The 25,579-nt window shown below is 43.3% G+C and overlaps 1 protein-coding gene across 10 annotated transcripts in view; it reads right to left on the bottom strand.

Moving 5' to 3' along the window:
* si:dkeyp-120h9.1 (Y+L amino acid transporter 2-like) overlaps nt 1-25,579 on the bottom strand; it is a 158,172-nt gene that overhangs the window by 57,413 nt on the left and 75,180 nt on the right. Inside the window, exons 1-2 of one of the 10 annotated variants that reach the window (XM_048555907.2) lie at nt 11,382-11,449; nt 9,835-9,945 (exon numbers count right to left, since the gene is read on the bottom strand). The exons of 8 other annotated variants lie outside the window; for them this stretch is intronic. The gene's annotated coding sequence lies outside the window, so the exon portion shown is untranslated. Of the gene's footprint in view, nt 1-9,834; nt 9,946-11,381; nt 11,450-25,579 lie in introns of those variants that run through there. One more of the 10 variants, XM_059653410.1, reaches the window with a different exon arrangement.

Here is a 25,579-nt window from a genome sequence, read left to right as displayed (position 1 = left end):
GTCTCTAAATTTTATATCATTATTTAGGGAGCTATTCATCTCAGTGGGCCCTCACAGCTCTTGCTCTTGATCACTTTCACACACACAGTGCCTCGGCTTCTCCTTTTCCAACCCCTCTATCTCTCTCACTGTCTCTCTTTTGCCCATTGCTTCTCTGCCTCCATCCCTCACCTCTCTTGTTGTTTTCAGAGAGTACACAACAATATTGTAATGTTAAGCCAGACTGTGCAATTAGTGCAGTGTCTTTAAGGGTAGAGGTTTGGCTGGTCGACCGTAAACAGGAATATTTCCAGCTTGGTGAGCTGGTTCTAATGGGCACCAGAGGGATTGCTGCTAAAGCCATAGCCATTTACAATCAATATTAATGTTTCAGACAAAGGAAAGAAGTGTAATGTCTCCAGGTTCATTGACAGGACTGGGTAGAGTGGGAGAGAACACTGTGGGGATGACCAAATAGGCTGTAAACAGGTTATGGACAGGTTCACTGGGTGGGCAAGTCATTGCCAGATGGACCACGTGGAAAGAAAAATCTATTTGTGGCAGAAATTTCCCAACTAACTCAGTAACATATTAAAGTACCATTCCTTGCCTGTCCACATTTCCAGATCCAATGAGGATGTGTCCCGGAGGGAGGTCAGTTTTCTGACTGGGTATAATGATTTTGCAACATGAAGGTACTGAGTGTAACAGAGTTTGCTACATCTCATCGCATCATCAACTTTTGTCATTTGCATCGTTTGAATTATATTTAAAATATTGGCACAGAAAATATAACGTGGTGACATGTAATTCATGTTTGTGGCGAAAAAGATAGGAAAAACAAAGTTTCTGTTTAAAGTGGTAAGAAAGAATGAAACATTATGGTCCAAGGTGTTTATGGTATCAGAAGGCAAATGTGGTGACATAGCCAAAGTTAGCTGTGAATCTCTCTAGGTCAGATAGTAACATTCTCTGGAAGACATTAATATCCCTTTGGAGTTCCTTCATGACAGACACAGGCAAACACACACAAGCTCATTCTGTCACACCAGCACACACCTAAGCTCTCACATGCACACATGCTCAGACACACACACACACAAACATTCTGCCATTGCATACACAGACACACACGTAAAGCAAAACAAACTCATCATCTCACATAGTCACACAATCTTACACAAAATCTCTGACACATGTTCCAGCACAATCTCTCAATCAAATAAATTCAACCACAAACTTACTCTCTCTCCGTCACTCTCAGTCCCTCACAAATATATGTAAACAATACACATTTAATCAGCACAAAATTTGAAACCAAATGTACGTCTGTGTCGGATTTGATAAATTCCTGTTTTCTGGATGATATGCACCTGACTCCAAGTTAAAACTCTGACAGATTCAGAACAAGGCCTCACACGTACAATTCAGCAGTGGCAGACTGGACATGTTATCTTTTGCATGTTTCAATCATATTTTCTGATTTGAAGTTTGAAAAGTCAGAAGCGTCAGCACCAAACATCTAATTACCTCAGGGCACTGTCTTGAAACAGACTCTGTCATTTGCATTTTAATGAATTAAATAGTTCATATCCTTTGCAACAGAGGTCTCCATATCATGCTTCTTCAAAGCTAATTGACATTTCTACAATACAGGAATGCATGAATAAAAACAACTTCTTCCCCTCTCCTGTGCTGACAGAATTCCAGAACAGAGATAGTCAGCATGGCTTTGAGAGTGGGAAATAGTGTCTCACAAACTTGATTGATTTTTTTTCCAAGATGTAACCATAAAGATAGGGGAGGGTAGAGCGACAGGTGTTACCTACATGGACTTTACTAAAGCCTTTGACAAGGTTCTGTGTGGTAGACTGATTAGCAAAGTTAGATCACATGGGATTCAGGCAGTGCTTCTCAATTGGATACAAGATTCTGTACCTGGGCACCTTGTAAACTTTTCACTGTATTCATGTGAGTACACGTGACAATAAACCTAATTCTAAAATCAGCTTGCTGGTAGGAGACAGAGGGTAGTGGTGGAGGGTTGTCTTTTGGACTGAAGGCCTATGACCAGCGGCATTCTGCAGGGATTGGTGCTGGATTCACTATTAATTTTTTAAATGATTTGGGTAAGAACTTAAGATGCATGGCTAGTAAGTTTGCGGATGACATCAAAATTAGTGGTATAGTCAATAGTGAAAAAGATTATCTAAGATTACAGAGGGATCTTGATCAATTAGACTAATGGGTTGAAAATGGCAGATGGAGTTTAATTTGGATAAATGCGAAGTGTTTGCATTTTGGTAAAGCGAACAAGGGCAGGGCTTACACAGTTAACGGTACGGCCCTGTGTAGTGTTGTCGAATAGACGAATATGGGATTCAGGTACATAATTTTTTAAATTTGTGTCACAGGGTGGTTAAGATGGCATTTAGCATGCTTGCCTTCAGACCATTGAGTACCGGATTTGGAATGTCACATTGAGATTGTACAAGACATTGGTGAGGCCACTTTTGGAGTACTGCCTATAGTTCTGGTCACCCTTCTATAGGAAAGATATTATTAAATTGAAGAGGGTTCAGAAAGATTTACCAGGATGTTGTCAGGACTGGAGGGTGAAAATTATAGGGAATAGGCTGGATAGGCTGAGACTTTTCTCACTGAAGTATAGGAAGGTTGAGGGGTGACCTTATAGAGATTTATAAAATCATGAAAGGCAGAGATAAAGGTAAATCATAAAGGCTGTTTCCCTCGGATGGCAGAGGCGAGAGTTCAAAGCTGGAGGGCATTTTTTAAGGTGAGGAGAAAGATTTAAAGGGGACCTGAGGGGCAACTTTTTTGCACAGAATGTGGTTTATATGTGCCAGAGGAAGTGGTAGATACAAGTACAGTTACAATATTTAAAAGACATTTAGACAGGTACATGAATAGGAAAGGTTTAGAGGGATGTGAGTCAAATGCAGGCAGAAGGGAACAAGTTTAGTTTGGGAATCTTTGTCAGCATGGACAAGTTAGACCAAAGGGTTCACTTCCTTGCTGTATGACTCTATACCAATTGATGGACAAAAGCACAAAACACCAAGTTATTCTATCCTGCGCCGGTGCTTTAGATACACTAATCATACAAATTACCAAAAAATAAGGATTTTAAAGAAATTTATCACTATAGCTGGTTTCAAATTGACATCAATCAGCATATTGTACTTTGAATGGTTTCATATTCAAACTTCAAATGAAGTTTAGATTTTGCAAATCCTAAGACAGGTTGTGGGCAAGGAATCATCTTTTTTGTTTTGGACCAATCATTAGATTAAATAATCAGCTCTTTCTCACAAACAGCCTGACTATATTCAAACAGCAAGTGTTGGTAAAGTAGGATGGTTGCAACAAAACCACTAGAAGAGGAGGAGATAATTTCAATAGAAAGAACAAGCAGGGCCAGGTTAATAGACGCAGTGGGACTGGTGGTCTGAAGTGTATTTATTTAAGTGCAAGGAGTGCAGCAGGTAAAGCACAGGAGCTTAGAGCCTGGATTAGTACATGGAACTACAGTGTTGTAGCCAATATAGAAACCAGGTTGAGAGAAGGACAGTACTGGCAACTCAACGTTTCAGGGTATAGAAAGTTCAGGTGTGATACAGAGGGATCTAAAAGGGGTGGGGGAGCTCCATTAGTGCTTAAGAAGAAGTCACAACTGTACAAAAAGAGGACATCTTGGTGGGTGCACCCAGAGAGGTCATTTGTGCAGAACTCAGGAATAAGAAAGGTGCAATCATTATGATGAGGTTATCTTATAGGCCTCCCTATAGCCAGTGAGAAATAGATGAACAGATATGTAAGCAGATCACGGAAAGATGTAAAAACAGCAGTGTTGTTTTTAGTGGGGGATTTTAACTTCCCCAATATTGACTGGGACTCCCTTAATACCAGGCACTTGGGTAGGGCAGAATTTGTTGAGGGGGGTTTCTGGAAACAATAATGTAGAGAGCCCAACATAAGGAAGAGGCCATACTACACTTTAGAATTGGGGAATGAGCCTGGCCAGGTAATTGAAGTTTCAGTGAGGGAGCATTTTAGGAACAGTGATGATAATTCCATAAGTTTTAAGATAGTTACGGATAAGGGTATGACTGGTCCTCACGACAAATGCTTAACTGGAGGAAAGTGAATTATAATAATATTAGGCAGGAAGTGGAGAAATTAGATTGGGTATGGTTGTTTGAGGATAAATCCACAGCTGACATTTGGGAGTCTTTTAAAGGCCAACTGATCAAAGTTCAGGATCAGCACACTCTATTGAGGATAAAAGATAAGAAATGGCAAGATTCAGGAACCTTGGACGATGAGTTAGTCAGAAAGAAAAAGCAAGTATATATAGGATTTAGGATACTGAAATCAAACAAGGACCTTGGAGAAGCATAACGGGAGCACAGAACTTAATCAAGGAACGAGGAAGGCTAAAAGGGGGCAGGATATATTCTCAGCAAGGAGGATTGAGAATAATCCAAGGCATTTTATGGCAAATTAGTAGCAAGAGGATAACTTGGGAAAGGATAGGTCCACTCAATGACAAGAGGAAATTAACGCATGGAGCCAGAGGAAGGAGGTGAGCTGTTTAATGTGTATTTTGCATCGGCATTCACCAAGGTGATAGGCGTAGATGTGGTAAGTTTAGGGTGGGATATTTTGATATTCTAGGCCATTTCAATATTAAAAAAGAGATGGTGGTGTTGGGTGTCTTGAAAACACTGAAGTAGGTAAGTCCCACGGCCTGATGGCATTTATCCCGGGATACTGAAACAGGCAAGGATTGCTGAAACCTGGATAGAGATCTGTATCTTCTTTAGCCACAGGCAAGATCCCAGAAGACTGCAGAATAGCCAATTTCATTCCTTTGTTTAAGAACAACAGGGATAATCCTGGAAATTACACGGCATTGAGCCTTATATCGGCAATAGGGAAATTACTGGAGAAGATCCTTAGGGATAGGATTTACTCTTATTTAGAAGTGAATGCACTTATTAGGGATAGTCAGCATAGCTTTACGTGGGGGAAATCTTGTCTCACAAACTTGAGATTTTTGAGGAAGTGACAAAGATGATTCAGGAGGGTAGGTCAGTGGATGTTGTCTAGATGGACTTTTAGTAAAGCATTTGACAAGGCCCTTCAAGGTAGGCTAGTCCAGAGGGTTAAGTCACATGGATCCACAGTGAGTTGGTAAATTGGACACAAAATTGGCTTAACCATTGAAAATACACAGCATTTGCAGAGTGGTGTTTTTCTAACTGGAGGTCTGTTGTCGGTGGTGTTGTGCAGGGATCAGAGCTGGAACCTCTTGTTGAAATGTATAGTAATGATTAGTAAGTTTCCAGATAATATGCAACATGGCAAATTTCTGGACAATGAGCGGGTTGCCCAAGCTTGGATCAGTTGGAAAGCTGGATGGAAAAATGGCAGATGGAATTTAATCTGGGTAACTGTAACGTTAAGCATTTTGGAAGGTCAAATACAAGACAAAAATATATAATAAATGCACACAGCTGCAGTGATTGAGGCATTCTGGGGTGTTAGTTTGTAGCTCATAAACACTTGCAACATAAGAAGTGATTAAGGGGGTAAAGGTGACATAAAACATGCTTGCCTTCCTCAGCTGGGGCAGGTATAAAAGTTGGCAAGTCATGCTGCAGCTGTATTAGACTTTGGTCAGGCCACATGTGAAGTACTGTGCTCAGTTCTGGTCTCAGCACTAATGGAAGAATGTGGAAGCTTTGCAGTAGGTGCAGAAAAGGTTCAGTAGGATGTTGCTTGGATTGAAATGTATTAGTTATAAAGGAGAGATTGGATAAACTTGGACTGCTTGCGCTAGAGCATCAGAGGCTGAGTGGCAACCTGATAGAAGCTTATAAAATTATGAGAGGCAAAGGTAAGGTGGATAGTTGGAGTCTTTTTCACAAGATGGAAATGTTAAATTCTAGGGGGCATAGGTTTAAGGCAAAAGGGAACAAATGTGAAGGACAATAAAATGGGAGGCTGGATGAACACAGCAGGCCCAGCAGCATCTCAGGAGCACAAAAGCTGACGTTTCGGGCCTAGACACTTCATCAGATGATATCCATTTCAAGCCTATCGACTCCCACAGCTACCTAGAGTACACCTTCTCTCATCCACTTTCCTGTAAAAAGGCCATCCCCTATTCCCAATTGCTTCGCCTCCACAGCATCTGCTCCCGAGATGAGGTATTCCACTCCCAGACATCCGAGATGTCCTTGTCCTTGTTTTTCAAGGACTGCAACTCTGCAACTCTCTTCCCCCCTCCCCCAACCCTGTTGGAAACGCCCTTGACCAGGTCTCTAGCATTTCCCACAACTCATCCCTCACACCCTATCCCCATAATAACAACCAAAACAGAATCCACCTCATCCTCACATACCACCCCACCAACTTCTGGATCCAATGCATCATCCTCCCACATGTCCGCAATCGGCAGTCTGACCCCACCACCAAAGACATTTTTCCCTCCCCGCCCTTACCTGCTTTCCGGAGGGCCCACTCTCTCCGTGACTCCCTTGTCTACTCCACACTCCCCTCCAGCCCCACCACCCCTGGCACTTCTCCCTGCAACCACAGGAAGTACTACACCTGCCCCTACACCTCCCCCCTCGCCCCCATCCCAGGCCCCAAGAAGACCTTCCGCATCAAACAGGTGTTCACCTGCATATCGGCTAATGTGGTATACTGTATCCGCTGTTTCCATTGTGGCCTCCTCTTCATCAGGGAAACCAAATGGAGGCTGGGAGACTGCTTTGCGGAACACCTACACTCATTTTGCAACAAACAACTGCACCTCCCAGTCGCGAACCATTTCAACTCCTCCTCCCACTCCTTGAAAGACATGCCCATCCTGGGCTTCCTGCAGTGCCACTGTGATGCCACCCGAAGGTTGCAGGAACAGCACCTCGTATTTCGCGTGGGAACCCTGCAGCCCAATGGTAGCGATGTGGACTTCACAAGCTTCAAAATCTCCCCTCCCCCAACCACATCTCAAAACCAGCCCAGCTCATTCACCTCCCTTTCTTCTCACCTATCCCCTCCTCCCACCTCAAGCCCTACTCCTGTCTCCTATTAGCCTCATCCTGCCTCCTTGACCTGTCCGTCCTCTCTGGACTGACCTATACTCTCCCTAACTCCACACCTACAACGCACCTTTACTGGCTCCAACTCCCTGCTTCTTAGACCTGTCTGTCTCCTCTCCATCTATCTTATCCTTTATCCATGTTCTATCTGCCTCCCCCTTTCTCCCTATTTATTTCAAAATCCCCTTCCCCGCCACCATTTCTAAAGAAGGGTCTAGACCCAAAATGTCAGCTTTCCTGCTCCTCTGATGCTGCATGGCCCGCTGTGTTCAGCCAACTGTACACTTTGTTATCTTAGGTTTTTTAAATCCCATTTTGGTGAAGTTGAATTAAAAGTGATATATAGCAAGCTCCTTTTGCTTTAAACAAAGCACACTATATATTCACATATCCCAACTGAGAATGGTCTTTGTGACTTCTTGTGCATATGTATGCATAAGAAAGAAAAGGGAAAGAAAATTTTATAATTGTAAAACTTGCGATCCCACTAATGATTATCTTGGACAAGTCATATTTCAACACGAAGCCTGGCTTGATTGTTACATTTTATTTTTGCAAAGTGCTTGCTGTGATGGTCACTCATTGATATCTTCGAGTGAATACGTTAAATGTATGTTTTCATTTTTAAAAAAAAAGTGACACATTTATTATACAGATGAAAAGAAAAATCTTTATATTTATAAAGACAGTTTTAAATGGGAAAACTAAAGATTCGACCCTTTTTCCTAGCAAAATCATTTACAGGCACTCGAATGAGTTAAAGTATCACCCTTATTATCACCATTTAATTTGTAACTTGATTGAACTACATTAAAGGTTGCAAGTGTACCACTTTTGTGATTCTGTCTTTGTGTGTTCCTGAGATACACTCGCTTTTCTCATTGAACTCTAAAGACAGTGTAAATTTTCTTTTCAACTTAGATGGTTTAAAGTGCTAGAACAGTTTAAGACATTTTTTCCAGCCCTTTAAGCCCAAAGACTCGCACAAAAGAAGACTACTACAGACAAAAGACTGTGGATGTAAATTTAGTGATGTCTGGCAAATTGTTGTTATGAGAGATCCATGGAATGTCAGGGAAACTTCAAACGGAGAGAAAGGAGTAATGGGAACAGATAATCATTTCTCCTCTCAGCAGAAAGCTACCTCTTTCAGACATTTTTTGTGCTTGTCCCTTCCAAGAATATATTTTAAATAAAGGTTAAATTTGACTGCAGACCTGGTCTGTGTGCTAGTGGAAGAAGTTGCACTAGCCTAGGTTTGAGCTAGGAAGCTACAGTCAAAGAATCACTCACTAGTCATTCCTGCATCGCAGGTAAAATGACTACTTTGCATTGAATGCTAGAAGCTACCTAGCTAACAAGCCAGTCCTAAGAAAACAAGGGCAACAGAAGGATTCTTGCTGTGCGTGCTGCCAGCCAACCACCGTCAAACAAAAGAAGTCAAATGGACATAACGAACCTGCAAAAGCCAAAAAAGTCAGTGTTCAACTATCAACATTCTTCAGTCTATTCTTCATGACCACCCAGAAAGACTGGTCTGTATATCGCTCAACTTTTCTTTTTGAGCTCCCTTCTTATTTCTGGTCTATGTGTATGTGTGTTGCATTACTATTTTGATTAGTTATTGAAACCAAATAAACTCTCTCTTTTCATGAACTCAAAAAGGCATGGTGAAATTGGCTTCTTTTTAAGGCTTTTTTTTAACATTAACCCTGTTGCAATTATCAAAATGGTCAGGTGGATGAAGACGGGGAGTCAGTTCATCCATCCTCACTTGGGAGATTAATGATGTGGGTTATCCATCTAGAACCATGGAAACTTGCCTTGGATTTGGCCATAATGATGGAAGCCTCCAGTTGCTTGCTGAATGGATGCCTTTGTTGACATGCCGGATTCAAAATGTAAGCATCAAACACTTGAAATCTTGTTTGAACATGTCAGTGAAATGTTTGGCCCCTGGATGCTTGTCCAGTTAAACATCCAGCAACAATCGGAAATTAAAAACGTTGGTGGCCGTTTTAAATGTGTTGGGTGCAGAGTTGAGAAAAATCTTGGCTCTGTGCACCCAGCAAGAATAAAAATTGGTATGCAAGTTATTTCCTAATCCAAGAGGATGATTTAAAAAGGGAAGCTAAGACATAAAGGCTAGGGAAAGTAAAAGTGGCTTCTTTGTTTAAATTGAGCCAATTTTCTGTGGAACTTTGGACTGCTAATAGACATGAGAAGATAAAGTCAAGTTAATGAGTGTGACCTTTCAAAAGGCCGGAATGGATGTAACCTTTCCTTTTTTTTCTCTTGCATTGTATCATTTCAACTCTTGTAAACACTGGAATATCAGAACAGAATGACTACACCTAAAGTTCGTTGAACAAATCTAAATAATGCTATTTTATGTTGAAAATTTAAAGTGAGTTCATTGCCTGCCTTGTTATATAGGTGTTCTCTTTGTCAACACAACTCAGAACTGTTGGTTCAAGGTGTCTTCTGCAAGTTTTTCGAGGCAACACATACATTGGAGGTCCCAAAGCTTAAATGAAACATTAAGCAAAGGGCATAACCTTTTCACATGGATGTTAAATATGCTTTTGGGCTTATCTGAAAAAGATACCAATTGTCCCAACGTTCTGAGTAATGTTAACTCTCAGCATTAAAAACAGATAAAGCTGTCATTCTTTCTGTATCTGTTTGTGGAAGCTGATGTATAAATAGCTGTGATATTCACCTACAAAACAATAGTTATTTATATGTGAAATATTTGCAGTATACTGCTGCGAAGTGAAAAATCCATGCTTCCAAAGGTGGAGGAGTCCAATGTAATGAGGGTCTTTGACACCTTGATAAGGGAGGAAAAAGTCTGCATTAATTTTTAAAGCACACATTAAGAAACATTCACAGTTGTATTTATCATGTCAATGAAACAAATACAGGCACAGATTTCTTTCAGCATGCTGAAGAAACTGTTTAATAATTTAACTAGGATAATCTTCAATCTAACTGAGCTAACCATGAAAATTGAAATGACATCAATTTATTTAGTAAGCAGCAGGTTCAGGTAAATTTCTGCTTCCACTGTCTTAAATCCATGCATGATTACAATGTTATTTTCAGTGAAGTTATGGTTATTGACCTGAAGAAATTCATAACCAAAATGACAATCCCTCAACAGGCAATGGTCTAATACAAGATAGAATTATAGCTCATATGAGGTCAGAATGGAAGTGAATGCAACCAAATTTGATACCTTTGAACTAAGGACATCATTAAACTTAATTGGCTGTATTTAGAACCAAACTTGCCGTGCTATAAATTTAGGAATTATACTGAACAAATGGGTACTGGTTGATGTAAGAAATTCATGCTTTCAGCACTGTGGTGATTGTTACTTTTGCTGTCTGTTGGCTAAATGGCATCTGTCCAAAATCTTTTATTATGATTGACTACTGAAAATCTTTAGAAAGCCAAAATGACATGACATGCACATTGCAGAACAAAAATGTAAGTTGCTGGGAAAGCCCCGGAGGTCTGGTAGCATCTGTAAAGAAAAATCAGAGTTAACGTTTCGTGACCCAAAATGTTAGCTCTGATTTTTCTTCACAGATGCTGCCAGACCTGCTGAGCTTTTCCATCAACTTCTGTTTTTGTGATTTACAGCATCCGCAGTTCCTTCAGTTTTTACGGATATTGCACGGTTTCAGTCAGATGCAATCTGTATAAGATCTCCAACTCTATCACAGATGCCCCTATGCTACTTTTATGGACTTGATCATGGGAAGTTAAGATAGAGTGACGTGTACGGTAGACTTGGTTTTTGTTATCTGAAAATTTAATTTTAAAGCATTGATTTACCAAACTTCTAGCAAATTAGGTCATCTTTATAAGATTGTGATTTGATTTTATGCAAAGAAGTGGTCAAATGACTAAAGAATGGTCAGACTTGATTGGGAAGAATTCTAAAATATCCACAGACCATGTGAGTTCCTGTGCCATCTGAATTAATGTCCCTGAATAAGCTCATTAGAAAAAAAGAACTAATCATTGTAGGGTTCTTGTGGTGCAGTGGTCAGGAGGTTTGGGTTTGAATCTCACTTGTTCTTCGAGGTGCATAATAACATCTCTGAACAGAATGATTAGAAAGTAACAAAATAATTATGGTTAAATGCAGTGGGCCTAGTTTTTTTAAGTTGATTTCATCAAACATAGAAATCAGGGGATTCGCAAGCTTTGTGGTGATCCCTGAAGTAATGGAGCTTGAGAAAAAATACACCTTACATTTCTGAAGAAGAGTCTAGGCCCGAAACACCAGCCTTCCTGCTCCTCTGATGCTGCTTGGCCTGCTGTGTTCATCCAGTTCTACACCTTGTTATCTCAGTTTACCAAGGCCTTTGTAACATTCCAGAAAGAAAGAAAATGCAAGCTTATTGACATTCTTTGTGACAGTTTCTGTTTAGCTGAGTGCAGCTTAAGCTGGTTCTTTTGAAATGCTAAAAGTGGTGTATAATGTACCTTAGAGTTTTGCATGATTTGACATCAGATTGGTACATCTAGTTTGTATATGGTTTATCTTTCCTCTCCATAGATAAATGTCACAATGATTAGTCTAAATTTGGAAACTAATTTAGTGATGTTTCAGCAATTCATAGCAGCAGTTTGTCTTTGTCATATTTATTAAATTTCCTGTGCTCAGTTTTTAGCAAGGGGCAATCCTCAAGCATAAAACACACACCTCTTTCAATCGCGGTGCCACCATGTTAACAAGGGTCCATAATATGGTTACAGCACAGAAGAAGACCCTTAGGCTCATTGTGTCAGTGCTGGCTCTTTACAAGAATGTATCAGACAACCCTATTCCTCCACCCTTTTGATTATAGCCCTGCCAATTCTTTCTCTTCAATTGCTTTGCAATTGTGACTGCATTATCCCCAGTGGCGGTGCATTCCAGATTCTAGCCACTCACTACATGAAAAGGATTTTGCTTGTGACCTTGAATCATTTGTCCTCTGGCTGTTGATTCTTGCACCAGTGGTAACAATTACTTTCTCTTTGCTCTGTAAAAATTCCGCATCATTTTGAATGGCTATATCATATTTCCTCTCAATCTGCTAAGGAGTTCAGCATTTACTTTTCCGATACACCTACATATCTGAAGTCCATTGACCCTGACACTATGCCTTTCCTAAAGTGCAGAATCCAGAATTGAGCATTATCCTCCATTAGAGGCTGAATCATGAAGGTTCATCATACTATCTTTGTTTTTGCAAGCTGCCTCTATTTACAGAGCTTTGGATCCTGTACACCTTTTTAACCTGCCCTGCCACTTTCAGCAATTTGTGCACACATTCACCTATGTTTTGCAGTGCATTCCCACTCTTTGGAATTTTGCCTTTTACTTTATATTGTCTCTCCTACCTCTTCCTACCAAAATGTACCAATTTAAAATTTTCTGCATTAAGTTTTATCCAACATGTTACTGCCCAATATACCAGCCCATCCATACTGTTTGAACCTCCTCATAGCTAACAATACCTTTCCATTTCCTTTCACTCACAGAATTGGAAATTGTGCCTTGTACACAGGAGTCATTTGTATATATTCAAGAAAAGCAATAGATTGACCTTTAGCAGGAGCAAGGTGGAACAGAGGGAAGAGCTATGTATTAGGATGGAGAGTACAAGACATCAGTTCCAATGGATGCCTGTGCAAGGCAAAAGACCTTGAGGTAAATACAAAATAAAAGGTAATGAGATAATTTTAGAACAAAGTTGAGTCCAGAGGAGGTGTAAAAGTTAAAGAAGAATAACAGAGGAGGAAAGAGGCATTTGTTAAACAAAAGACTACCGCAGCACAGGAATATGTTGGAGGAAAGGCAGGAAGACCCCAGAAGTCCAGACCATTTCACCATCTGAAAGAGATATCTGCTCTGATTGCATAGAACATAGAATAATACAGCAAAGGACAGGCTCTTTGGCCTACCAAATCTGTGGCAACGATGATGCAGTTCTAAATTAATCTGATCTTCTGGCACAAAATCTATATCCTTCTATTCCCTGAGCTAACAAGGTGTAGAGCTAGATGAGCACAGCAGGCCAAGCAGCATCAGAGGAGCAGGAAGGCTGACATTTCGGGCCTAGACCCATCTTCAGAAGGAATCCTTCCATTCCCTGCCTGTTTGTCTGTATGTCTAAATGCCTGTTAAGTGTTGCTATTGTAACTGCTACTAATACCTTTCCTGGAAGCACCTTCTAGGCATCTAACACTGTCTGTGTAATAAAATCTTTCCTTGCACATCTCCTTCACATTTGTATCAGTGATAATGGGAACTGCAGATGCTGGAGAATCCAAGACAATAAAACGTGAGGCTGGATGAACACAGCAGGCCCAGCAGCATCTCAGGGGCACAAAAGCTGATGTTTCAGGTGGTTGCCAGAGTTGGAAATAGTGTGGTCCAGGAAGGAGAGAGCCAACTTAAATCCTTTTCAAAATTAAACCAATCTCCTTACACACAGCTGAGGAGAATAAGTGTCCACGCTGTCTCCTTCTGTCCAACGGATCTTTCAATTTAATATCATCCTTAGCTTCTTAATAAGTCAAGGATGATGCATTATTGTTGTGGAACCTCTCTTTCTCACTAGAATATGTATGGTTGTTGTGAGTTACAATACATGTCCTTGAAACGTCTGCAACTGCTTCTCTACAATTTTACCTTTCAGCCTTGTTTCTCATTACAATCTACCCTTTACTGTCTTCATACTCTTGAAATTAATTGTAAGTTTAAGACACTACAGGTACAAATTTTTCACCTACAAACTGAATGTAAAATTCTATCATGATAGTGTCACTCTTACCTTTAACAATCTCTCCTAGAAGACAAATAATTTTTTTTCTCACTATGTATGATCAGGTTCAAATCAGTCCTTTCCTTTCTTCATCATAGGAAATACTGATCGAAGAAACTGCCTCAAATATATTCTTTGAACTTGTCCTCCAGACTCCCTTTGTCAATTTGGTTTGTCTGATTTATATGAAGAATTGAAATTTCCCACAAATATTACAGTACCTATCTTAAATTAAGATATTAAATAAATACTAGGTCGTTACCTTTTAAAAATGACACATGAAAATTGCAGAAATTAAAGGATGACAGGAATCTAAAAATGAGGAACTTGAATTAGTAATTAGCAATCCAACAGTACTTTAGAAAATGGGTCTGAAAACCTAACAAATTCCCTGAACCAAATGGTGTATATTCAAAATATTTTTAAAATACATGACTGCTCTTCCTAGGCAGTACTGAGGCGAAGATGATTTTTTCCCACTCTGAAGTTGTAGATCCTAATGTAACCAAACAGTGCAATGCTATATCTGCACACCCTGCCACAGGGATGAGACAGGTGCGTGAGATGATCAGATGTTTGCAGGGTCCTTCCACTGCTTGCTTTTGACCTCCACCTCGGGCATAAGAGATTTGACATTTTCGGAGGGGCCTCTCCTTTATTTCAAATCAAACAAACAGTCCAGGACAAAAGCTTCCCAAGACTCAACATGAATTTTGCATTTCGACAGGGAGGCTTTGAGCAGGTCCTTGCAGCAATGTTTTTGACCTTCTGGTAACCATTTTCTGTGATTAAGCTAGAAGTAGAGAAGTTGTTTTTGAAGTTGTGTCAGGCATGTGAATGATGTAGCCCACTCAAAAGTAGCTGACTGACTGTAACCAGTGCGTCAAATGTTGCTATATGGTGTCAATGTGATTGATAGATTTACAGGAATTTGTGGAGTCATCTTGGGCTTTTTCCTACAAATTTGAGAAGTCTGCTTTCTACTGTCCACGTGTCCAATATTCACTGAAGGATAGACAACAGTGCTGCCGTTGAGCTTAGTGCCAGGCTCAAGGTCTTCGTCATCAAACACTGCTCCTCCAGTGGTCAAAGGCACCCTGGTGGTGGTGCTGAATTCATTCAGCAAGGGCAAACATTGACAAAGGAAATTCTCAAGGTATCAGAATTGATGTATATCTAGTCGCACTGTGAATTTTTTAAATTCATGCCCAAGACATGGGCATTGCTGGATGGCCAGCATTTATTGCTGGTCTGCTGATGTGCTGCCTTCTTGAACTGCTGCAATCCACATGCTGTAGGTCAACCCAAAATGCCCTTACAGAGGAAACTCCAGGATCTGGACAGTTGGAGGCAGAATTGCACAGCAGCAATGGGCCAATAGTTAACTTTTGTATGTTTAACCCAAGGCCCCTTCTCTCATACACCTCTCTGAATGTGTCACTGACGGTTTGAAGCTTGGTCTCCAATATACTCACATGCAAACATTGTCTGTGTCCATTGCTGGGAGGGATAGTTTTGGTTCTGAACTGATAACAATGAAAGTTTACATTTCACACCTGCTTTGTAAAGAATCTCCACTCCAGTGGGGAGCTTCATGGATATGAAGTGGAGTGTTGTGGCAAGGAAAATGCAGCACAGTCTTGTTGGTCTTCATTTCAGTCCAAGGTAGACGTGTTGACGAGGATCACAGCTTGTATTTTGTTGTACAGCAAGCAGAAAGCTGTCAAAAAGTTCGGCAGACATCCAAACTTGGAGGAGAATGCTGTATCACCCCTTTTTTTAGATTAGATTAGATTCTCTACAGTGTGGAAACAGGCCCTTTGGCCCAACAAGTCCACACCGCCCTTTGGATGACAAAGTCAAGAAAGATGTTTCAGGTTGAAGGCGGCCGTGCATGGAAAGGCTAATATTATGGTTTGCACTCTTCTTTGATAGGTCTTGCTCCACTTTCCATGTAAGGGAGATCAGGTTATGCATTCATATCAAGAATTCTTCTCTGTTATACTTCAACAGAGATTCAGTCTGCACCAGAGGCTTACTTGGTTCTCAGGTGTCAGATGGCCTTCTCAGCCTCATGTCAGTCTGGAATTTTGCTGAGGTGTTAACAGAGAACACGCAGTGAGATGTGGTTGAGGGAATCCACATTGAGGTCTGGGTCTTGGTTGAGCAGATCCTTAAAGTGTTCTTTCCAATGAGCGCTGATGACCTCTTAGTCCTTGACAAAATCAACGCATAACGGTTGGCAACAAGGTGGTGCATTTCCTATACTATTTTCATCCAAAGTGTGTTCTTTGTATCACAGGGTTTTTCTTCAGCTGAACATCATCCTTCCTTGTTTCCAGCTCTGCTTTCTTCCCTTCAGATTTTGGAATCACCTTTCACCTGAGAAATAGTAACTACTAGGTGCCCTTGTCACTTGTCATTCCAGTCCTATGGTCTCCTGTTAGAGAAACCTTGATCCCCCTCACATGTTGTTTATGACGGATTAACAGCCAGGCCAGGTGCCATTGACATTCTGTTATTCCTGGTTGTTGAACGTTGCCAGACTAGTTGTGGGGCACTGACTGAGTAGCCCTTTCACCGCTGAGTCCTTAAGTCTCCAGTGACATTGTATTTCCTGCAGCAGCATTTCTGCTGCTGCTGCCGCCATTTTTAAGCCAGGCTAATGGAGATAGTAGAGTAGTTTAGATAATGGTCCATCTAGCAGTTGTCAGCTCCTCTCATGATGCCAGTGATGCAGATACTCTTGTTGTTCTCTATCAGATGATAACATAGTCAAGTAGGTGCCAATGTGCAGAGCAGGGTGTTGCTAGAAGGTCTTGCAATAATCTCTGATGAAATAAAGTACTTATTAAAACCAGGCCATGCTCTTGCATTTCATCAAGGCGATGCTACATAGCTGCTCAACCTCCTGGTACCTTCTTTGCCAATCAAGCTATTCCAGAAGATTGTGTCCCTCACAGCTGCCAAGGAAATCAGCAAGGATCAACTTATCTCTTTTTGGTACTTAGGGCAAAGGTTGATCAAGGCTGGAGTATGGGTCCTCTTTGGCCTTATCCTTTGCTTCTAGGGCAGGGCACGCACATTGATGACTGTAATGTACTGTTGCTGCTGTTTTAAACAAAAACTATGATCAGGTTAAACTGCCCCTGATGTGGCACTGTAGCAAAAATACAGTTGACAGCAAGTTATTAAAAATGAACGGAAACTTACTGAATCAAAATAACGTTCTCTGGGTGATGATACTTTCGAACCGCAGCATACTGCTTCTGGTCTGGGGTAGGCACAAGGGTCTTGAGGTGTTTGTTTATTTCTCAGGGGAAATCACTGAGCTGGTGAGCTATTTTGCTTTTAATGGTGAAACCATCCCCAGAGTTGAATTCACAAATAAAAACAGGAATTGCTGAAAAACCAAGTCTAGCAAAATCTGAGAAGACAAATCAGAGCTAACATTGTGAGTCCAATAACCCTTCAGAACTGATGAAAGCTAGGAAAATATTGTTTCTTTATGCACAAGATGGGGTGGGAGGATGGGGTAAAGGGCAAAAAATAGGTCGAGATAGAGCCCAAAGAGAGAGAAAATGATTGGACAGACAAAAGAATGGGTAATAGTCATCCGAAGAAAATGAAAGCTATTAATGGGGTCTGCAAGTGGCTAAAAATAGGTTGCGTGCAAGAGCAGACTATGTGATAATAAAGCCTGGTGTTTAGGGGTGGGGAAGATCTTCAAGCCCTAAAATTGCTGAACTCAATATTAAGTCCAGAAGGCTGTAAATTTCACAAGTGGAAAATGAGGTGCTGTTCTTCCAGCTTGCGCTAAGCTTCAATGGAGCACTGCATCAAGCCTGAGACAGAGATGGACAGAAGAAACAGGTGTCTGGTGGAGGCATCCTGCTGAAGGTGGCAGAAATGGCAGGCAATGATCTTCTGGATGTGGATGCTGGTGGGGTGGCAGGTGAAGAAAAGAGATACCTTGTCACTTTTGTGGGAAGAGAGAGAGAGAGGGAGGTGAGGGCTGAAGTGCAAGAGATGGGTCAGACACAGCTGAGGGTCCAACAACTATGATGCAGGGGAACACTTGGTTGAGGAGAAGGTGGGCATTTCAGAGGCCCCTTATTGAAGCTGGCACCATCAGAACAAATGCGATGGGGATGGAGGAAGTGGGAGAATAAAATTACATCTTTACAGGAAGCAGCATGTGAGAATGTCTACTCAGGGTAACTGAGGGAGTCGGTTAGTTTGTAATGGACATTAGTGGTCAGTCTATCCCCAGAAATGGAAATAGAGGAGTCAAGGAGGGAAGGGAGAAGTCTGAGATGAACAAGATGAAGTTGAGAGCAGGGTGGAAGTTGGAAGTTTAATTGACAGACTTTTCCAATTCCAGACAAGGAAACAGCACCGATGATATCATCAAGATACCCGGAAAGGGACTAAACATCCATGATAAACAGGAGGTGGCTGGTGCCTGCAAACCGGAAATTTTGAAACTGATGTAAAGCGTCAGATGAAACACAGATGTAAATGGGAAGGGACTGGACAAAAGGGAGAAAAAGTTTGAATCAAGGTAAGAGGGGGTGAATTCTGCAGGGCAGGAGCAGACAGGAACAATGGGTCTGCACGGGCAGTCCTGTTTGTGGTTTAAAAGAGCTGCATTCTTCTGAGTGGTCTGGCACCTGCTTGCCATTCTCACCCAGGCAGCAATATCACTGTCATCACGTCTGAATTTTCAGGCTATGATGGCATTGTGACATTCAGTTCTGCCATCACTGGGCTGTCCAAATGGGTCCTGATTTTTTTCAGGGGGTGGGTGGGGGGTGGCAGGGGCTGCAGATGGGACAGGATCTGATGCTAAAAATAAAACATAACACATTGCAGCTGCTAATTCCACCTCCTCTCCAACCCTCCATCCAAGACGCCCTCAAACCTGGTTGGTTGTGTCAAAACAGACAGGGCGCTCTATATGAATTAGCTCCAGGAATATCAGCGAAGACAAAATGTTCAAGTGGCCAGCTAGCTTCTCTTCCTCTGCAAACTACACTGGAGCCTCTGGGTAATTAAAATTTTTACCTTCAATGCGCAAGCTCGGGTCCTCATTTTCCATAGTTGCCATAATGGATTTCTCTGCCGCTCTAGAATGTTCTCAACTCTGAAGCAGTTCTCCCATTCCCCTACCTCTCTCCTCACTGGTCTTCAAATACAGGGGCGGCACATTGGCTCAGTGGTTACCACTGCAGCCTCATCGCATCAGGGACCCGGGTTCGACTCCACCCTCGGGTAACTGTCTGTGCGGAGTTTGCACATTCTCCCCATGTCTGCGTGGGTTTCCTCCGGGTGCTCCGGTTTTCTCCCACAGTCCAAAGATGTGCAGGCGTATTGGTCACGCTAAATTGCCCGTAGTGTTCAGGGGTGTGTAGATTATAGGGGGATGGGTCTGTGTGGGATGCTCCAAGGGCAATGTGGACTTGTTGAGCCGAAGGGCCTGTTTCCATACTGTAGGGAATCTAATCTAATTTAAACAAATATCTGTTCTCTTGTGATGTCAAACCTGAAGTTGCTTCCAGAGGATGGCAATAGAACCTACTCCTCCTCTGCCACATTCTCCTGTCTCTGCTTCACTTTTAACACCTGTACTTCCTACTGTGTTCTCTGTTATCCACTCTGATGACTCGCTCTATCCCACTGCTCCCCCCATTCTGTTCCCACCACCTTTTTTTTCCAGTAAGCGACTAGAGATTTCGGATGACAAAGCGTGAAGCTGGATGAACACAGCCGGCCAAGCAGCATCTCAGGAGCACAAAAGCTGACATTTCAGGTCTTGACCCTTCATCAGAGAAGGGGATGGGGAGAGGGTTCTGAAATAAATAGGGAGAGAGGAGGAGGCCGACCGAAGATGGATAGAGGAGAAGATAGGTGGAGAGGAGTATGTAGGTAGGGAGGTGATAGGTCAGTCCGGGGAGGACGGACAGATCAAGGAGGCAGGAAGTGGTTAGTAGATAGGAAATGGAGGTGAGGCTTGAGGTGGGAGGAGGGGATAGGTGGGAGGAAGAACAGGTTAGGGAGGCGGGGACGAGCTGGGCTGGTTTTGGGATGCAGCAGGAGAGGAGAAGATTTTGAAGCCCGTGAAGTCCACATTGATAGCATTGGGCTGCAGGGTTCCCAAACGGAATACGAGTTGCTGTTCCTGCAACCTTCGGGTGGCATCATTGTGGCACTGCAGGAGGCCCATGATGGATATGTCATCTAAGGAATGGGAGGGGGGAGTTAAAATGGCTCGCGACTGGGAGGTGCAGTAGCCCGCCATCACCGGGCACACCACTTCTGGGACCGCGAACGCGACTGCTGCTGCAGTCATCGCCTCCACTTCCAGAACCAACTCCACAAACATCACCCTCAGCGCTGCTGCCGCCCACCCCACTCCTCCCACAGCCGACACCGCACTGCCCAGGAAACTCCACCCACGACTAGAGCCAACGCAACTCACGACTAGAGCTAACGCAACTCCGCCCACCGCTGAAGACAGCACCACTCCGCCCACCGCCGACGGAACCCTGCGCATAGCCAATGCCTACATTGCTCCGCCCACAGCCAGCTACCCCAAAGAAGACAGCCGCGCTGAGCCCTGCCAAATCTTCACCATCTCCCCAGACCTCCACCTGACTCAGACCTAAGGGGCTCACCTTTGTTTCCCTACAACCACACATCAATGAATACCAGTCACGTTTGGACACAGGCAGCGAAAAAACTGCTCTTCGCCTCCACGCTCACTTCTTTAACCATGAGCCTAACCCTCCCTCCACTGACCCCTTCACCCACCTCCAACACAAGTCCTCCTCCTGGACACCACCCCCAGGCCTCCTACCCTCCCTCGACCTCTTCATCTCCAACTGCCACCCAGACGTTAACCGCCTCAACCTCTCCACGCCTCTCACCCACTCCAACCTCTCCCCCACAGAACGGGCAGCCCTCCGCTCCCTCCACTCCAACCCCAACCTCACCATCAAACCCGCAGACAAGGGAGGCGCAGAGGTGCCATCCATGACCTCATCACCTCAGGTGATCTCCTACCCACTGCCTCCAACCTCATTGTTCCCCAAACCCGCGCTGCCTGTTTCTATGTCCTTCCCAAAATCCACAAACCCGCCTGCCCTGGCTGACCTATTGTCTCCGCCTGCTCCTGCCCCACTGAACTCATCTTCACCTATCTGGTCTCCATTTTCTCCCCTTGGTCCAGGAACTCCCCACCTACGTCCGTGACACCACACACGCCCTCCACCTCCTCCAGAACTTCCAATTCCCTGGCCCCCAACACCTCATTTTCTCCATGGATGTCCAGTCCCTATACACCTGTATTCCTTATGCAGATGGCCTCAAGGCCCTCCGCTTCTTCCTGTCCCGCAGACCCGACCTATCCCCCTCCACCGACACCCTAATCCGCCTAGCTGAACTCGTCCTCACCCTCAACAACTTCTCTTTCGATTCCTCCCACTTCCTACAGACAAAGGGGGTGGCCATGGGTACCCGCATGGGCCCAAGCAATGCCTGCCTCTTCGTAGGTTACGTGGAACAGTCCCTCTTCCGCACCTACACTGGCCGCAAACCCCACCTCTTCCGCCGTTACATTGATGACTATATCGGCAGCACCTCTTGCTCCCCAGAGGAGCTCAAACAATTCATCCACTCCACCAACACCTTCCACCCCAACCTTAAGTTCACCTGGCCCATCTACAACACATCCCTCACCTTCCTGGACCTCTCCGTCTTCATCTCAGGCAACCAGCTAGAAAGTGATGTCCATTTCAAGCCCACCGACTCCCACAGCTATCCAGAATACACCACCTCCCACCGACCCCCCTGCAAAAAATTCCATCCACTGTTCCCAATTCCTTTGCCTCCGCCGCATCTGCTCCCAGGATGAGGCATTCCTCTCCCGCACATCCCAGATGGCTGCGTTCTTCAAGGACCGCAACTTCCCCACTGCAGTGGTTGAGAACGCCCTTGACCGTGTCTCCCACATTTCCCGCACAACAGCCCTCACACCCTGCCATAACCGCCCCAAGAGAATCCCTCTCATCCTTACGTACCACCCCCACCAACCTCCAGATACAACGCATCACCCTCTCACACTTCCGCCATCCACAATCCGACCCCACTACCCAAGACATTTTTGCATCCCTACCCTTGGCTACCTTCCGCAGAGACCACTCTCTCCATGACTCCCTTGTCTGCTCCACACTCGCCTCCAACCCCACCACACCCAGTACCTTCCCCTGCAACCGCAGGAAGTGCTACACTTGCCCCCAGACCCCCTCCCTCACCCCCATCCCAGGCCCCAAGATGACTTCCCATATCAAGCAGATGTTCACCTGCACATCTGCCAATGTAGTATACTGTATCCACTGCACCCAGTATGGCTTCCACTACATTGGGGAAACCCAGCGGAGGCTTAGGGACCACTTTGCAGAACACCTTCGCTGGGTTCGCAATAAACAACTGCACCTCCCAGTCGTGAACCATTTCAACTCCCCCTCCCATTCCTTAGGCGATATGTCCATCATGGGCCTCCTGCAGTGCCACAACGATGCCACCTGAAGGCTGCAGGAACAGCAACTTGTATTCCGCTTGGGAACCCTGCAGCCCAATGGTATCAATGTGGACTTCACAAGCTTCAAAATCTCCTCCTTCCCCACTGCATCCCAAAACCAGCCCAACTCGTCCCTTCCCCCCACTGCCTCCCTAACTTGTTCTTCCTCTCACCTATCCCCTACTCCCACCTCAAGCCGCACCTCCATTTCCTACCTACTAACCCCATCCCGCCTCCTTGACCTGGCCGTCCTCCCCGGACTGACCTATTCCACCGCCCCCCCCACCACCTCCCCACCTATCTTCTCCTCTATCCATCTTCAGTCCGCCTCCCCCTCTCTCCCTATTTATTTCAGAGCCCTCTCCCCATTCCCTTGTGAAGAAGGGTCAAGGCCCAAAACGTCAGCTTTTGTGCTCCTGAGATGCTGCTTGGCCTGCTGTGTTCATCCAGCTTCACACTTTGTTATCTTGGATTTTCCAGCATCTGCAGTGCCCATTATCTCTGATCACAGAGATATTGGATGCATTGACTTTGAACCTCCAGATTTTCCTAGACCCCAGAATGGTCCCTGTAGATTTGTAAGCAGCAGATGCAATGCCGGTATTCTAGAAAATGAGAGACAAAACAGTGAATACAATGAGCCTAATAGCAGCCATAGGGAAAATATTTGAATCATGGTAGAATCTATTATGTACCTGTTACGACTGTACAGAGTTCAGTTTGTCAGCAGTTGTAGCTAGTAGGGTGTATGGGGAGGAACAAGTTGGTAAAGTGTGTGTACTTTCTAAAAGCACAATATGGTGTCACACAAAAAACAAAGAGTTTATTATACTAAATCAGGGCTCATATGTTTCAGATAATGTATTAGCACTTGCGACACATTAGCATGGGCTGAAGATTAGTTAATGGATACAAAACCAGGAGTAAGAATGAAGAGATCACAGAATTCCTACAGTGCAGAAGCAGACCATTCAGCCCATCAAGTCTGCATTGGCCCTCCAAACAACATCCCAGACAAACCCATCTTCCTACCCTACTCCCATAAGCCTGCACATCCCATGGACAACCTACACACCCCCAGACATAATGGGCAATTTAGCATGGCCAATCCACCTAGCTTGCTTGCTTGGATTGAAGGAGGAAACGGGAGCACACAGAGGGAACATACACAGGGAGAATGCCTGTGTAGAGTCTGCACAGTCACCTCAGGCTGGAACTGAACCTGGGTCCCTGGTACTGTGAGGCAGCAATGCTAACCACTGAGCCAAGTAAAACAAGTAGGGTACCATGAAGCTCATTACTGGGCCCTTTCTCTACACCAGGATGTGCAGCAAAGAAAGCAGCATTTGAATATATTTTAACATACAGAGATACAATCACAAACATAGCACCTAACCCCACAATCAGACTTTCAACCTGTTCTTATTTATTGGAAGACAAGAGAATTCCTAGCACAATCTCGACAACCTGTCTACATTATACAATTAATGTACAATTGACAAGCACTTCCTTGAACTTTAAATGAAATTTAGACTTCACATTTACTACCTGTTATCATATTGACACTTGCATCTGAATTAATTCAAACTTTTGAATTATTGAGTTCTCTATTGTTTGCGTCGCCATGAAAAGTCTTACCTGAGCAAGAAAAGCCAAGGGAAATGACTATTTTTAATACAGGGACACCTGATTCAACAGTGTCTCCTACTACAAGTACCATACACCAGTACTCTGTAAATCAGAGTACTGATTCGGTATGCAGAGTACTGATTTATCAGCATATGAACCAGCTTGCTACCCAGGGATCCCAAAATTGAATTATGTACAAGCGGTTGAAAATCTACTGAATTCATGATCAATCTTTTCTGCAATGTCCAGCTGTTTTCTGAAATCTGTCAAATTCTGGCAGTGCCACATAAGAATTTAACTAATTATCTTTCTTCTGGGTATCACCAAGAGCCTCTAAGTCTCAAACCATCATCATTATCCATTTCACAAAACACTACTGGTTTTACTTCTTCTATGAAGCATCAGACACCAGGTTCATCTCTTGTTTCTCTTTTTGGAGAGTCAAAACCCATAACAAACAAAATGGACACATAGTTCGCAATCTGAGAATATTGCAGGGTAAATACCACTCAGTTCTCACTGATTTGCTACTCATTTCCACAATAACCAGCATTGTTTTAGATGTATGTGGAAAAAAATGCTAATTTTTAGTTTCCAACCTTTACTTTTAAAGCTGCCATCATCTGCTACAATATTTAGGTTCAGAAAATCTGTAGGTGGAGGTTATACATAAAGCCAATCTTTACACTTCTTCACTGAAGTTTATTTACAACACACACACCACCTTACCCAACTGCCGTAAAGAAGTGAATCCCCAGTTAATAGCTACTATGAGTATACAATTAATACACTGTTAACAAACTTCAAATGGGTTAGGTGAAGAAACAGTGCAGTTGACAAAGTCAGGCAGGAAAGGAAGTAGTGAAGAAAACATATAAAAGCTATAAAAGGACATAGGCAGTGACTAAGCAATAAGTTGGAAGATGGAATATAACTTGCAGAAGTATCAAGTTATCCACTCAGTAAGAAAGACAAAATTATTTAAACAGCAAACATGAAGCAATGTTGGCTCGCAGAGGGCCTAGACTTCCTTGTACTTAAATCAAGGAGGATTAGCACACAATTAGGAACACAAATGATACATTATACTCAAATCAATAAAGGCTAACAGTAAAGAAGTCTTACTGCATTTATACATGGCCATGGTGAAATTACACTTGGGAACACTGTGTGCTGTTCTGGTCTCCTTAGGCATGGAAAGATATATTTAGTCAAAGGGAGAATGTAACCCAAGTTTACTCGACAGATTTCCCAAGAATGAGGGGACTGTCATGTGACAGCTGTAAGGCAAGTCAGAGGGTGTTTTTATATCAGGTCAGAGAGTGTTTTTATACAAACACACAGAAGATAAGGAATTGCAGACATTAATTCAATATGAAGGATCTGGCATGGCAGCCATTAGAGAGACACGGCCACAAGATCAA

The sequence above is a fragment of the Stegostoma tigrinum genome, chromosome 2 (genome assembly GCF_030684315.1).
Source record: "Stegostoma tigrinum isolate sSteTig4 chromosome 2, sSteTig4.hap1, whole genome shotgun sequence".
NCBI classification, from domain to species: domain Eukaryota; kingdom Metazoa; phylum Chordata; class Chondrichthyes; order Orectolobiformes; family Stegostomatidae; genus Stegostoma; species Stegostoma tigrinum.
The sequence above is the reverse complement of the archived record's forward strand: the minus strand, read 5'-3'. Positions and strand labels throughout refer to the sequence as shown.